Here is a 17,020-nt window from a genome sequence, read left to right as displayed (position 1 = left end):
GCACTAGGCCGCCTACAGATTCAGCACGGCTGACCCCCGCCACCAGCACTAGGCTGCCTACAGATTCTGCACGGCTGCCCAACGCCACCAGCAGTAGGCCGCCTGAAGATCATGCACAGCTGCCCACCGCCACCACCACTAGGCCGCATGACGATCCTGCACGGCTGTCCACCGCCGCCACCACCAGGTCGGGTCCACATTGTAAAAGACCTGCTGACCCCACCAATCCAACCCTCCCGAGGAGACACAAGAAAAGGAAGCTGCCGCATAAAACTGGACAGAAAGGCAAAAGGACTCATGGCAGAAGTGTCGTGCTACCTCCACCCTCACCTCCCAGTGTGTCTGTGTTGTCAAGTTTTTCTCTCCCTTCCAATATGTCTCTCCCATCCCATGCTTCCACTCTTCATGTGTCTACTTCCATCCTTGACCTGCCAGACCCCACAAGTTTAGTTATTTCTTCCCCTGGAACCCCTTCATTGTCCACCCGTAGCTAATCCTCCCAGCTCCACTCCCCCCAGGTCCTTAACATTTCCCCCTCGGTTCGTAAAAGTTTTTGGTTTTTTTTGTAAATTGTGTTGTTTTCTCCAAATCACTGATTGATATTTTCGCCGGCAAACACACACTGTGCGCCGTCAATACACATGTCACCGTATACACACACTGTGTTTATGCCACCTTTTATCTCCCTGACATACATTCTACAGCTCCTCTTTTTTATTTGACTTACACAGCAGCATTGCTTCTTGTATGTGTAATGGAGCCAGGGCCGGCTCCAGGTTTTTGAGGGCCCCAGGCGAAAGAGTCACAGTGGGCTCCCCCTTTAACACATACCACGATTCATGATCGCATATAAACACAGCCATGTAGTATATAATACAGTCCACGTAGTATATAGCACAGCCACGTAGCATATAACACAGCCATGTAGTATATAACACAGCCACGTAGTATATAGCACAGCCAACGTATCATATAACAGCCCATATAGTATATAGCACAGCCACATAGTATATAACAAGGCCCACGTAGTTTATAGAACAGCCTTGTAGTATACAGCACAGCCCACATAGTAGTATACAGCACTGCCCACACAGTAGTATACAGTACAGCCCACACAGTAGTATGTAGCACAGCCCACACAGTAGTATATAGCACAGCCCACACAGTAGTATAAAGCACAGCCCACACAGTAGTATATAGCACAGCCCACACAGTAGTATATAGCACAGCCCACACAGTAATATATAGCACAGCCCACACAGTAGTATATAGCACGGCCCACACAGTAGTATATAGCACAGCCCACACAGTAGTATATAGCACAGCCCACACAGTAGTATATAGCACAGCCCACACAGTAGAATACAGCACTGCCCACATAGTAGTATACAGCACTGCCCACATAGTAGTATATAGCACAGCCACACAGTAGTATACAGCACTGCCCACATAGTAGTATACAGCACTGCTTAAGTAGTATATAGCAGCCCATGTAGTATAACACTGACCACGTAGTATATAACACAGCCCACGTAGTATATAGCAGCCCAGCCCACGTAGTATATAGCAGCCCATGTAGTATATAGCAGCCAACGTAGTATATAGCAGCCCAGCCCACGTAGCATATAGCAGCGCAGCCCATGTAGTATATAGCAGCCCACGTAGTATATAGCAGCCCAGCCCACGTAGTATATAGCAGCGCAGCCCATGTAGTATATAGCAGCCCAGCCCACGTAGTATATAGCAGCGCAGTCTGTCATGAATCCCAATGGCTAGGGATAGCACAGGACAAGCAAAGTACAAATATATTACGGACGAGCTCTAGGGTGATGGAACCTGGGCTGACCGCTGCCCTACGCCTGACAAACGCAACTAGAGATAGCCAGGGAGCGTGCCTACGTTGATTCTAGACGCCACGCACCAGCCTAAGAGCTAACTAGCACTGCAGAGAAAATAAAGACCTCACTTGCCTCCAGCGGAATGAACCCCAAAAGATATAGTTGCCCCCCACATGTATTGACGGTGAAATGAGAGGAAGGCACACACATAGAGATGATATATATAGTTTTAGCAAATTGAGGCCCGCTGTAAACTAGAAAGCAGAACGATACAAAAGGGGACTGAGCGGTCAGCAAAAAACCCTAATCAAAAAAACCATCCTGAGATTACAAGAACCCATGTGCCAACTCATGGCACATGGGGAGAACCTCAGTCCACTAGAGCTACCAGCTAGCATAGAGACATAATAAGCAAGCTGGACAAAAAAACCAAACAACTGAAAATCAGCACTTAGCTTATCCTGAAAGATCTGGGAGCAGGTAGGCAGGAACCAAACAGAGCACATCTGAATACATTGATAGCCGGCAAGGGAAATGACAGAAAGGCCAGGTAAAATAGGAAACACCCAGCCACTGATGGACAGGTGGAAACCAAAGGCCGCAACCCACCAAAGTCACCCAGTACCAGCAGTAACCACCAGAGGGAGCCCACAAACAGAATCCACAACAGTACCCCCCCCTTGAGGAGGGGTCACCGAACCCTCACGAGAACCCCCAGGGCGATCAGGGTGAGCTCTATGGAAGGCGCGGACCAAATCAGTCGCATGAACATCGGAGGCGACCACCCAGAAATTATCCTCCTGACCATAACCCTTCCACTTAACCAAATACTGTAGTTTGCGTCTGGAAACACGAGAATCCAAGATCTTCTCAACAACATACTCCAATTCTCCCTCCACCAGCACCGGAGCAGGAGGCTCAACCGAAGGAACAACGGGCACCTCATACCTCCGCAACAACGACCGATGGAACACATTATGAATAGCAAACGATGCTGGGAGATCCAAACGAAAAGATACAGGGTTAAGAATCTCCGAGATCCTATAAGGACCGATGAACCGAGGCTTGAACTTAGGAGAAGAGACCTTCATAGGGACAAAACGAGAAGACAACCACACCAAATCCCCAACAAGAAGTCGGGGACCCACGCGGCGACGGCGATTAGCAAACTGCTGAGTCTTCTCCTGAGATAACTTCAAATTGTCCACCACCTGATTCCAAATCTGATGTAGCCTGTCCACCACCACGTCCACTCCAGGACAATCCGAAGGCTCCACCTGACCAGAGGAAAAACGAGGATGAAACCCCGAATTACAAAAAAAAGGAGAGACCAACGTGGCCGAACTAGCCCGATTATTAAGAGCAAATTCGGCCAGTGGCAAAAAAGCAACCCAGTCATCTTGATCAGCAGAAACAAAACACCTCAAATAAGTTTCCAAGGTCTGATTAGTTCGCTCCGTCTGGCCATTCGTCTGAGGATGGAATGCAGACGAGAAAGACAAATCAATGCCCATCTTGGCACAAAACGTCCGCCAAAATCTAGACACAAACTGGGATCCCCTGTCAGAAACGATATTCTCCGGAATCCCATGCAAACGAACCACGTTCTGAAAAAATAAAGGGACCAACTCAGAGGAGGAAGACAACTTAGGCAAGGGCACCAAATGAACCATCTTAGAAAAGCGGTCACACACAACCCAGATAACGGACATTTTCTGTGAAACCGGGAGATCAGAAATAAAATCCATGGAAATGTGCGTCCAAGGCCTCTTCGGGATGGGCAAGGATAACAACAACCCACTGGCCCGAGAACAGCAAGGCTTAGCTCGAGCACACACTTCACAAGACTGCACAAAGGTACGCACATCCCTAGACAAGGAAGGCCACCAAAAAGACCTGGCCACCAAGTCTCTAGTACCAAATATTCCAGGATGACCAGCCAACACAGAAGAATGGACCTCGGAGATGACTCTACTGGTCCAATCATCCGGAACAAACAGTCTTTCTGGTGGACAACGATCCGGTTTATCCACCTGAAACTCCTGCAATGCACGTCGCAAGTCTGGGGATACGGCGGACAATATTACCCCATCCCTAAGGATACCAGTAGGCCCAGAGTCTCCAGGAGTGTCAGGCACAAAACTCCTGGAAAGAGCATCTGCCTTCACATTCTTTGAACCTGGCAGGTATGAAACCACGAAATTGAAACGAGAAAAAAACAACGACCAACGAGCCTGTCTAGGATTCAAACGCCTGGCAGACTCAAGGTAAATGAGATTCTTGTGATCAGTCAAGACCACCACACGATGTTTAGCACCCTCAAGCCAATGACGCCACTCCTCAAATGCCCACTTCATGGCCAAAAGCTCCCGATTACCCACATCATAATTGCACTCGGCGGGCGAGAATTTTCTAGAGAAGAATGCACATGGCTTCATCACCGAGCCATTAGAACTTCTCTGTGACAAAACCGCCCCCGCTCCAATCTCGGAAGCATCAACCTCAACCTGAAAAGGAAGTGAAACATCCGGTTGACACAACACAGGAGCAGAAGAAAACCGGCGCTTAAGTTCCTGAAAGGCCTCCACGGCCGCAGGAGACCAATCAGCAACATCAGCACCCTTTTTAGTCAAATCAGTCAAAGGTTTAACAATACTGGAAAAATTAGCAATGAACCGACGATAAAAATTAGCAAACCCCAAGAACTTCTGAAGGCTCTTAACAGATGTAGGTTGTGTCCAGTCACAAATCGCCTGAACCTTGACGGGATCCATCTCAATAGTAGAAGGAGAAAAAATGTACCCCAAAAAAGAAATCTTCTGGACTCCGAAGAGACACTTTGAGCCCTTCACAAACAGAGAATTGGCCCGCAGAACCTGAAACACCTTCCTGACCAGTAGAACATGAGACTCCCAGTCATCAGAAAACACCAAAATATCATCCAAATACACAATCATAAACTTATCCAGATATTCACGGAAAATATTGTGCATAAAGGACTGAAAGACTGACGGAGCATTGGAGAGTCCAAAAGGCATTACCAAATACTCAAAATGGCCCTCAGGCGTATTAAATGCGGTTTTCCACTCATCACCCTGTTTTATCCGCACCAGATTATACGCACCGCGAAGATCTATCTTAGTGAACCACCTAGCCCCCTTAATGCGAACAAACAAATCAGTCAATAATGGCAATGGATACTGATACTTGACTGTAATCTTATTCAGAAGGCGATAATCTATACAAGGCCTCAGGGAACCATCTTTTTTTGCCACAAAAAAAAACCTGCTCCCAGAGGGGACGAAGATGGACGAATATGTCCCTTTTCCAAGGACTCCTTAATATAATTCCGCATAGCAGTATGCTCTGGCAGTGACAGATTAAATAAACGACCCTTAGGGAACTTACTGCCAGGAATCAATTCTATAGCACAGTCACAATCTCTATGCGGAGGGAGCGAATTGAGCTTAGGCTCCTCAAAAACATCCCTATAGTCAGACAAAAACGCAGGGATCTCAGAAGGAGTAGATGAAGCGATTGAAATCGGAGGTGCATCATCATGAACCCCCTGACATCCCCAGCTTAACACAGACATTGTTTTCCAGTCCAGGACAGGATTATGAGTTTGTAACCATGGCAGACCAAGCACTAGTACATCATGTAAATTATAAAGTACAAGGAAGCGAATCACCTCCTGATGAACGGGAGTCATGCGCATGGTCACTTGTGTCCAATACTGCGGTTTATTCATAGCCAATGGTGTAGAGTCAATTCCCTTCAGAGGAATAGGAACTTCCAGAGGTTCCAGACTAAAACCGCAGCGTTTAGCAAATGACCAATCCATAAGACTCAGGGCAGCGCCCGAATCCACATAGGCATCGACGGAAATGGAAGACAGTGAAAAAATCAGAGTCACAGACAAAATGAACTTAGGCTGCAGAGTACCAATGGCAAAAGATTTATCAACCCTTTTTGTGCGTTTAGAGCATGCTGATATAACATGAGCTGAATCACCACAATAGAAACACAATCCATTTTTCCGCCTATAATTTTGCCGTTCACTTCTGGACTGAATTCTATCACATTGCATAGTCTCAGGTGCCTGTTCAGAAGACACCGCCAACTGGTGCACGGGTTTGCGCTCCCGTAAACGCCGATCAATCTGAATGGCCATAGCCATAGACTCATTCAGACCTGTAGGCGTAGGGAACCCCACCATAACATCCTTAATGGCCTCAGAAAGACCATTTCTGAAGTTTGCAGCCAGGGCGCACTCATTCCACTGAGTAAGCACCGACCATTTCCGAAACATCTGACAATATATCTCTGCTTCATCATGCCCCTGAGAGAGGGCTAATAAAGCCTTTTCAGCCTGAATCTCCAGGTTAGGTTCCTCATAGAGCAATCCCAATGCCAGAAAAAACGCATCCACACTGAGCAATGCAGGATCCCCTGGTGCCAATGCAAATGCCCAATTCTGAGGGTCGCCCCGCAGGAAAGATATTACAATCTTGACCTGTTGAGCAGGGTCTCCAGAGGAGCGAGCTTTTAAAGAAAGAAACAATTTACAATTGTTCCTGAAATTCAGGAAGGTAGATCTATCTCCAGAAAAGAACTCTGGAATAGGAATTCTAGGTTCAGACATGGGAGTGTGAACAACAAAATCCTGTATGTTTTGAACTTTTGCCGCGAGATTACTCAGGCTGGAAGCCAAACTCTGGACATCCATGTTAAACAGCTAAGATCAGAGCCATTCAAGGGTTAAGAGGAGGTAAGAAGCAGCTAGACAGCAATTAAAGGCTAGGCAGCAAAACTCTGAAGGGAAAAAAAAAAATTTCCCTTAAACACTTCTCTTTCTCCTGCTTCAGCCCAAACAATTAACACTTTGTGGGCCGGCTATACTGTCATGAATCCCAATGGCTAGGGATAGCACAGGACAAGCAAAGTACAAATATATTACGGACGAGCTCTAGGGTGATGGAACCTGGGCTGACCGCTGCCCTACGCCTGACAAACGCAACTAGAGATAGCCAGGGAGCGTGCCTACGTTGATTCTAGACGCCACGCACCAGCCTAAGAGCTAACTAGTACTGCAGAGAAAACAAAGACCTCACTTGCCTCCAGCGGAATGAACCCCAAAAGATATAGTTGCCCCCCCACATGTATTGACGGTGAAATGAGAGGAAGGCACACACATAGAGATGATATATATAGTTTTAGCAAATTGAGGCCCGCTGTAAACTAGAAAGCAGAACGATACAAAAGGGGACTGAGCGGTCAGCAAAAAACCCTAATCAAAAAAACCATCCTGAGATTACAAGAACCCATGTGCCAACTCATGGCACATGGGGAGAACCTCAGTCCACTAGAGCTACCAGCTAGCATAGAGACATAATAAGCAAGCTGGACAAAAAACCAAACAACTGAAAATCAGCACTTAGCTTATCCTGAAAGATCTGGGAGCAGGTAGGCAGGAACCAAACAGAGCACATCTGAATACATTGATAGCCGGCAAGGGAAATGACAGAAAGGCCAGGTAAAATAGGAAACACCCAGCCACTGATGGACAGGTGGAAACCAAAGGCCGCAACCCACCAAAGTCACCCAGTACCAGCAGTAACCACCAGAGGGAGCCCACAAACAGAATCCACAACAGCAGTCCATGTAGTATATAGCAGCCAACGTAGTATATAGCACAGCCCACATAGTATATAGCAGCCCACGTAGTATATAGCAGCCCAGCCCACGTAGTATATAGCAGCCCAGCCCACGTAGCATATAGCAGCGCAGCCCATGTAGTATATAGCAGCCCACGTAGTATATAGCAGCCCAGCCCACGTAGTATATGGCAGACCACGTAGTATATAGCAGCCCACGTAGTATATAGCAGCCCAGCCCACGTAGTATATAGCAGCCCAGCCCACGTAGTATATAGCAGCCCACGTAGTATATAGCAGCCCAGCCCACGTAACATATAGCAGCGCAGCCCATGTAGCATATAGCAGCCCAAGTAGTATATAGCAGCCAACGTAGTATATAGCAGCCCAGCCCACGTAGTATATAGCAGCCCACGTAGTATATAGCAGCCCAGCCCACGTAGCATATAGCAGCGCAGCCCATGTAGTATATAGCAGCCCACGTAGTATATAGCAGCCCACCACGTAGTATATAACACAACCCAATCAGTATATGAACCCATACCTTGTCCTCCCAGCCAGGCTCTGCATCCCCCCGGTCCCCGCAATCCTTTGTTCCAGGTGGCAGGTGCTGCACACTTCCTGTTTGGCGACGCTCGGCTCATTCTCCAGGCACTGGACAGTCGGAAGTCACTCTGCTCTGCGTATCCATGGCGACGGATTGTGGGCGGCTCTCCAGTAGCTTGCAAAAGTCCCAGAGCTCCGTGCTGCCTCTGCCTCCTCTCTTCTAGCGTGCACCTCGGACCGCAGATGTCTGCCTCAGGGGCCGCATGCGGGCAGCCTGCCCCTAACGCCGGCCCTAAATGGGCCCTCCTGTCTCGCCAGGGCCCCGGCACTTGCCCGGGTACGCCGGGTGCTGACGTCGCCCCCTGAATGGAGCTATGAGGTGGCAAAAACACAAAGAGCAATGAAAATCCTCAAAACATATATATTAATACAGCAAAAAAGGTCAGGGGTCAACAATGATCACCTGCCCAGGTGTCAGCACTAGTGCACTCAGGATGCAGTGTTTTCTGCCAGGAATCTGCTAAAAAGAGAAAGAAAAAAATAAGTCATAACTATAATTTTTCTGACTGGGGGTTTTGAAAAAAAGATAGAGAAAGAACATGGTTTTTAGAACAATAATATTTAGGACAGTTAAACCAAAAAAGGGGAAAATTAAGTATTAAGTACATTGCAGAAAAATAATAATCATGACAGGCGTTAATGTTAAAATATTACGTACCTTAGTGTCACCAGCAGACGTTCCTCAGCAGGAATTCAAATATAGTCATGCTATACCTGTGGCCATGGTTGATCTGTGGAGGGTGGGTATCCCTTGCTGCCGTGCTGCCAGGCACCTCGACGCGCGTTTCGCCCAATTGGCTTTGTCAGGAGGCGTGGCTAACACAGAAAGTAAGGTTCCCTATATAGTGCGTGTAATTATAACAAAATGAAAGACCAGTGTGCAGCGTCTTGTTCATGATATCATGATAATAACATCCAGGGGCGGGCTTCACAAGCCTCTTTTAGCCAATGGAAACTTAGAATTTTATTAGCCATTATCATGTGTTCAAGGGCCTTTCACGTATTAGACCAATAAAAAAGCTCACATGTAATCACATCATGTGATCATGTGAACAATGGAAGCAATAGTTATATACTAAAGGACCTTTGAAATTTGGCCAATGAAATTGCTTCAGTGAATTCACATGGAATAACCTAATGACTTGTATTACGATGTAATAAGGAAATACACCAATCGGCGCACTACACTGTGATGCCGCGCTCTCTGACGACTGACGCCGGCATTCAGCATCGCATGTGACCAGAGGGAGGAGCATAGTCATCCCCATGGTGACCACAGTAACCGGACGCCGCACCAGGTGCGAGACCACGGCAGCGCACAGGAGTAGCGCGTCTAGGTGAGAGACAGCACCAGTGATAACAGTAGGTCATAATAGATGTATAGAATATGCAAAAGTCCTTCACAGTATCGATGTTAAAGTACCGGAAATACTGCATATAATAGACGAAAGTCGTCAAGTAGCAACCACAGGCATTACAATAGCTCTACAAAAATACATAGTAAAAAGTCTTACATAATAAGTTAGTAATGCAAATAATAACAGTCTGTTGCTCAGACAAGTTATCAACCGCAAATGTGAACCTAGTCTTAAACGTGCTACCACGACCTCCAGACTTCTCTACCATCAAGCTCATCTGGGACATCATTGGCCGGCAGTTACAAAGGGAGCTGCCAGCAGTGGACCTTGATGATTTATGTGCCCAAGTGCATTCAGCGTGGCATAATATTACTCAGACAACCATGAATAACCTCAATGATGTCATAACAATACTTTATATTTAATAAATTGAGATATTTCGAAGATTTTCGTTCCATTTTTTTCATTATTTGCATATCATTAACTTATCTATCAAACTTGTGATTCCCATAATTCCATGAGTTTTCCTTTTTGGAGCTGAAATGGAATGTCAGTGTTGAGGATTGTATTTGTATGTATGACGTTATATACATACATTATGTGTGTATGTTGGTGTTATACATATATATGTATGTATACAGTTATATGAAAACTAGATGGCAGCCCGATTCTAAAGAATCGGGAGTCTAGAATCCATATATACTTTATTTATTCAAATGTAAGAATAATACAATTAATAAATAATAGTAAGAAAGAACAAAAAATGGCTGCACTCACCAGCTCTTGACAATTCTTGTTATTTAAGGTACAGTTACACAGGATCCATGAACATGCTTATGAGGGGAGTGATGAAAGACATCAGACAACAACTTTGCGTGTTGTGGCAAATGCCACAACAACGGTTCTTTGCTTAAGAACAATAATGTAAATAATAAATAATATGTATCAATAACTATGTATATTGGTATGTTCTATGACATTTTAAAATATTTCATTATTATGTGGAAAAGCTCTTAGTACCCATACTGGCGCATACTTGTGTGCCCATCAGGTATTTTCACAGTAATTTTACATCTGATGGGTTGGTATGAAACGTTTTTAATCATCTCTTGGGCTTAGCTAAGCCTTCATTTTAAATAATTCTAATAAGTACAACAGAAATAAAAGCCTTTTTGTATATCCAAATTTTTTGTGTTTATTTTTACAGAAGTGTAAAATTTAAGAAATCAACGTTCATAGTACACCGATGGGCTAATATAAGCATGCCCATCAACCACGTCACGTGTTATGGTTCTCAATGGCAAGAGAACATAGCCCAGCAAACATAAGAACTAGCTCTTGGAAGGATGGAAACTAAACTGACCATGAACTAAACCTGCCGCACAACTAACAGTAGCCGGGTAGCGTAGCCTGCGTTTTATCCCTAGACGCCCAGCGCCGGCCGGAGGACTAACTAATCCTGGCAGAGGAAAATATAGTCCTGGCTCACCTCTAGAGAAATTTCCCCGAAAGGCAGACAGAGGCCCCCACAAATATTGGCGGTGATTTTAGATGAAATGACAAACGTAGTATGAAAATAGGTTTAGCAAAATTGAGGTCCGCTTACTAGATAGCAGGAAGACAGAAAGGGCACTTTCATGGTCAGCTGAAAACCCTATCAAAACACCATCCTGAAATTACTTTAAGACTCTAGTATTAACTCATAACATCAGAGTGGCAATTTCAGATCACAAGAGCTTTCCAGACACAGAAACGAAACTACAGCTGTGAACTGGAACAAAATGCAAAAACAAACAAGGACTAAAGTCCAACTTAGCTGGGAGTTGTCTAGCAGCAGGAACATGCACAGAAAGGCTTCTGATTACAATGTTGACCGGCATGGAAGTGACAGAGGAGCAAGGCTAAATAGCGACTCCCACATCCTGATGGAAACAGGTGAACAGAGAGGATGATGCACACCAGTTCAATTCCACCAGTGGCCACAGGGGGAGCCCAAAATCCAATTTCACAACAGTACCCCCCCCTCAAGGAGGGGGCACCGAACCCTCACCAGAACCACCAGGGCGATCAGGATGAGCCCTATGAAAGGCACGGACCAAATCGGAGGCATGAACATCAGAGGCAGTCACCCAAGAATTATCCTCCTGACCGTATCCCTTCCATTTGACCAGATACTGGAGTTTCCGTCTGGAAACACGGGAGTCCAAGATTTTTTCCACAACGTACTCCAACTCGCCCTCAACCAACACCGGAGCAGGAGGCTCAACGGAAGGCACAACCGGTACCTCATACCTGCACAATAATGACCGATGAAAAACATTATGAATAGAAAAAGATGCAGGAAGGTCCAAACGGAAGGACACAGGGTTAAGAATCTCCAATATCTTGTACGGGCCGATGAACCGAGGCTTAAACTTGGGAGAAGAAACCCTCATAGGGACAAAACGAGAAGACAACCACACCAAGTCCCCAACACAAAGCCGAGGACCAACCCGACGCCGGCGGTTGGCAAAAAGCTGAGTCTTCTCCTGGGACAACTTCAAATTGTCCACTACCTGCCCCCAAATCTGATGCAACCTCTCCACCACAGCATCCACTCCAGGACAATCCGAAGATTCCACCTGACCAGAAGAAAATCGAGGATGAAACCCCGAATTACAGAAAAAGGGAGACACCAAGGTGGCAGAGCTGGCCCGATTATTGAGGGCAAACTCCGCTAAAGGCAAAAAAGCAACCCAATCATCCTGATCTGCAGACACAAAACACCTCAAATATGTCTCCAAGGTCTGATTCGTCCGCTCGGTCTGGCCATTAGTCTGAGGATGGAAAGCAGACGAGAAAGACAAATCTATGCCCATCCTAGCACAGAATGCTCGCCAAAATCTAGACACGAATTGGGTACCTCTGTCAGAAACGATATTCTCCGGAATACCATGCAAACGGACCACATTTTGAAAAAACAGAGGAACCAACTCGGAAGAAGAAGGCAACTTAGGCAGGGGAACCAAATGGACCATCTTAGAGAAACGATCACACACCACCCAGATGACAGACATCTTCTGAGAAACAGGAAGATCCGAAATAAAATCCATCGAGATGTGCGTCCAGGGCCTCTTCGGGATAGGCAAGGGCAACAACAATCCACTAGCCCGAGAACAACAAGGCTTGGCCCGAGCGCAAACGTCACAAGACTGCACGAAGCCTCGCACATCTCGAGACAGGGAAGGCCACCAGAAGGACCTTGCCACCAAATCCCTGGTACCAAAGATTCCAGGATGACCTGCCAACGCAGAAGAATGAACCTCAGAAATGACTTTACTGGTCCAATCATCAGGAACAAACAGTCTACCAGGTGGGCAACGATCAGGTCTATCCATATTAATACAAAATTCCCCATATAGAAGTAAATAGGGAATAAAGAGGCATAAGCAGAGAAATCACATAGTTAAAATCATTTATTTAATGCCAAAAATAAATAAAATACAATAATGTCAAACAGGAAAATGTGAAGTAAAAACAAAACCGCTGGGGACTATATAATAGATAATCTAATGCAATAACAGCAACCATGCATAATGTATAAAATACACAAGTAGCAAAGAGAAAATGCGGCTCTATGCAAATCTATCAAACACCCCTAGCCAAAGAATAGCCTTACAATAAGACCGTGTATATACAGGTAATAGGATAAGAGGCAAGCCTAAATATCATTTATGCCCCTTATTTGAGGAAGCCAGTTGGCGAAACGGCGCTGTCGGGGTCGCGGTGGGACATTGCCATTTACATCTATGTAAGTTCACCTTTTTTCAGCAACCATTCACATGTTTGTTCAGTATACCTGGTTATAGCAATCTTCATGCATTTGTGGCCCTTCACTAATAGGATTTTTCTCCTGCTATATAGCCCTATGCCATATGCCTATGCGTCATTAAGGGATCTTTCCACATATTGAGGGCTGTGTATAGGTTTATCGGAACATTTGTTTCTGGATATTTAGGCTTGCCTCTTATCCTATTACCTGTATATACACGGTCTTATTGTAAGGCTATTCTTTGGCTAGGGGTGTTTGATAGATTTGCATAGAGCCGCATTTTCTCTTTGCTACTTGTGTATTTTATACATTATGCATGGTTGCTGTTATTGCATTAGATTATCTATTATATAGTCCCCAGCGGTTTTGTTTTTACTTCACATTTTCCTGTTTGACATTATTGTATTTTATTTATTTTTGGCATTAAATAAATGATTTTAACTATGTGATTTCTCTGCTTATGCCTCTTTATTCCCTATTTACTTCTATATGGGGAATTTTGTATTAATATGTATGCGTTGAGGTGTGCACTACTATTTTCTCGGACTTATGATAAAAAGATCAGGTCTATCCGCCTGAAACTCCTGCAAGGCCCGCCGCAGGTCTGGAGAAACGGCAGACAATATCACTCCATCCTTAAGGATACCTGTAGGTTCAGAATTACCAGGGGAGTCAGGCTCAAAACTCCTAGAAAGGGCATCCGCCTTAACATTCTTAGAACCCGGCAGGTAGGACACCACAAAATTAAACCGAGAGAAAAACAACGACCAGCGCGCCTGTCTAGGATTCAGGCGTCTGGCGGACTCAAGATAAATTAGATTTTTGTGGTCAGTCAATACCACCACCTGATGTCTAGCCCCCTCAAGCCAATGACGCCACTCCTCAAAAGCCCACTTCATGGCCAAAAGCTCCCGATTCCCAACATCATAATTCCGCTCGGCGGGCGAAAATTTACGCGAGAAAAAAGCACAAGGTCTCATCACGGAGCAATCGGAACTTCTCTGCGACAAAACCGCCCCACCTCCGATTTCAGAAGCGTCGACCTCAACCTGAAAAGGAAGAGCAACATCAGGCTGACGCAACACAGGGGCGGAAGAAAAGCGGCGCTTAAGCTCCCGAAAGGCCTCCACAGCAGCAGGGGACCAATCAGCAACATCAGCACCCTTCTTAGTCAAATCAGTCAATGGCTTAACAACATCAGAAAAACCAGCAATAAATCGACGATAAAAGTTAGCAAAGCCCAAAAATTTCTGAAGACTCTTAAGAGAAGAGGGTTGCGTCCAATCACAAATAGCCTGAACCTTGACAGGATCCATCTCGATGGAAGAGGGGGAAAAAATATATCCCAAAAAGGAAATCTTTTGAACCCCAAAAACGCACTTAGAACCCTTCACACACAAGGAATTAGACCGCAAAACCTGAAAAACCCTCCTGACCTGCTGGACATGAGAGTCCCAGTCATCCGAAAAAATCAAAATATCATCCAGATACACAATCATAAATTTATCCAAATAATCACGGAAAATGTCATGCATAAAGGACTGAAAGACTGAAGGGGCATTTGAAAGACCAAAAGGCATCACCAAATACTCAAAGTGGCCCTCGGGCGTATTAAATGCGGTTTTCCACTCATCCCCCTGCTTAATTCGCACCAAATTATACGCCCCACGGAGATCTATCTTAGAGAACCACTTGGCCCCCTTTATGCGAGCAAACAAATCAGTCAGCAGTGGCAACGGATATTGATATTTAACCGTGATTTTATTCAAAAGCCGATAATCAATGCACGGCCTCAAAGAGCCATCTTTCTTAGCCACAAAGAAAAAACCGGCTCCTAAGGGAGATGACGAAGGACGAATATGTCCCTTTTCCAAGGACTCCTTTATATATTCTCGCATAGCAGCATGCTCAGGCACAGACAGATTAAATAAACGACCCTTAGGGTATTTACTACCCGGAATCAAATCTATGGCACAATCGCACTCCCGGTGCGGAGGTAATGAACCAAGCTTAGGTTCTTCAAAAACGTCACGATATTCAGTCAAGAATTCAGGAATCTCAGAGGGAATAGATGATGAAATGGAAACCACAGGTACGTCCCCATGCGTCCCCTTACATCCCCAGCTTAACACAGACATAGCTTTCCAGTCAAGGACTGGGTTATGAGATTGCAGCCATGGCAATCCAAGCACCAACACATCATGTAGGTTATACAGCACAAGAAAGCGAATAATCTCCTGGTGATCCGGATTAATCCGCATAGTTACTTGTGTCCAGTATTGTGGTTTATTGCTAGCCAATGGGGTGGAGTCAATCCCCTTCAGGGGTATAGGAGTTTCAAGAGGCTCCAAATCATACCCACAGCGTTTGGCAAAGGACCAATCCATAAGACTCAAAGTGGCGCCAGAGTCGACATAGGCATCCGCGGTAATAGATGATAAAGAACAAATCAGGGTCACAGAAAGAATAAACTTAGACTGTAAAGTGCCAATTGAAACAGACTTATCAAGCTTCTTAGTACGCTTAGAGCATGCTGATATAACATGAGTTGAATCACCGCAATAGAAGCACAACCCATTTTTTCGTCTAAAATTCTGCCGTTAACTTCTGGACAGAATTCTATCACATTGCATATTCTCTGGCGTCTTCTCAGTAGACACCGCCAAATGGTGCACAGGTTTGCGCTCCCGCAGACGCCTATCGATCTGGATAGCCATTGTCATGGACTCATTCAGACCCGCAGGCACAGGGAACCCCACCATAACATCCTTAATGGCATCAGAGAGACCCTCTCTGAAATTCGCCGCCAGGGCGCACTCATTCCACTGAGTAAGCACAGCCCATTTACGGAATTTCTGGCAGTATATTTCAGCTTCGTCTTGCCCCTGAGATAGGGACATCAAGGCCTTTTCCGCCTGAAGTTCTAACTGAGGTTCCTCATAAAGCAACCCCAAGGCCAGAAAAAACGCATCCACATTGAGCAACGCAGGATCCCCTGGAGCCAATGCAAAAGCCCAATCCTGAGGGTCGCCCCGGAGCAAGGAAATCACAATCCTGACCTGCTGAGCAGGATCTCCAGCAGAGCGAGATTTCAGGGACAAAAACAACTTGCAATTATTTTTGAAATTTTGAAAGCAAGATCTATTCCCCGAGAAAAATTCAGGCAAAGGAATTCTAGGTTCAGATATAGGAACATGAACAACAAAATCTTGTAAATTTTGAACTTTCGTGGTGAGATTATTCAAACCTGCAGCTAAACTCTGAATATCCATTTTAAACAGGTGAACACAGAGCCATTCCAGGATTAGAAGGAGAGAGAGAGAGAAAGGCTGCAATATAGGCAGACTTGCAAGAGATTCAATTACAAGCACACTCAGAACTGAGAAAAAAAAAAAAAATCTTCAGCAGACTTCTCTTTTCTCTCCTTTCTCTGTCAATTAATTTAACCCTTTTTGGGCCGGTCAAACTGTTATGGTTCTCAATGGCAAGAGAACATAGCCCAGCAAACATAAGAACTAGCTCTTGGAAGGATGGAAACTAAACTGACCATGAACTAAACCTGCCGCACAACTAACAGTAGCTGGGTAGCGTAGCCTGCGTTTTATCCCTAGACGCCCAGCGCCGGCCGGAGGACTAACTAATCCTGGCAGAGGAAAATATAGTCCTGGCTCACCTCTAGAGAAATTTCCCCGAAAGGCAGACAGAGGCCCCCACAAATATTGGCGGTGATTTTAGATGAAATGACAAACG

At 45.5% G+C, this 17,020-nt stretch overlaps 1 protein-coding gene across 3 annotated transcripts in view; it reads left to right on the top strand.

Annotated features, from left to right (window-relative positions):
* METTL22 (methyltransferase 22, Kin17 lysine) overlaps positions 1–17,020 on the top strand; it is a 256,306-nt gene that overhangs the window by 179,251 nt on the left and 60,035 nt on the right. The gene's annotated exons all lie outside the window — the stretch shown is intronic.

This window comes from Ranitomeya variabilis, chromosome 7 (assembly GCF_051348905.1).
Source record: "Ranitomeya variabilis isolate aRanVar5 chromosome 7, aRanVar5.hap1, whole genome shotgun sequence".
Taxonomy (NCBI): Eukaryota; Metazoa; Chordata; class Amphibia; order Anura; family Dendrobatidae; genus Ranitomeya; species Ranitomeya variabilis.
This window is presented reverse-complemented; position numbering and strand designations above follow the sequence as displayed.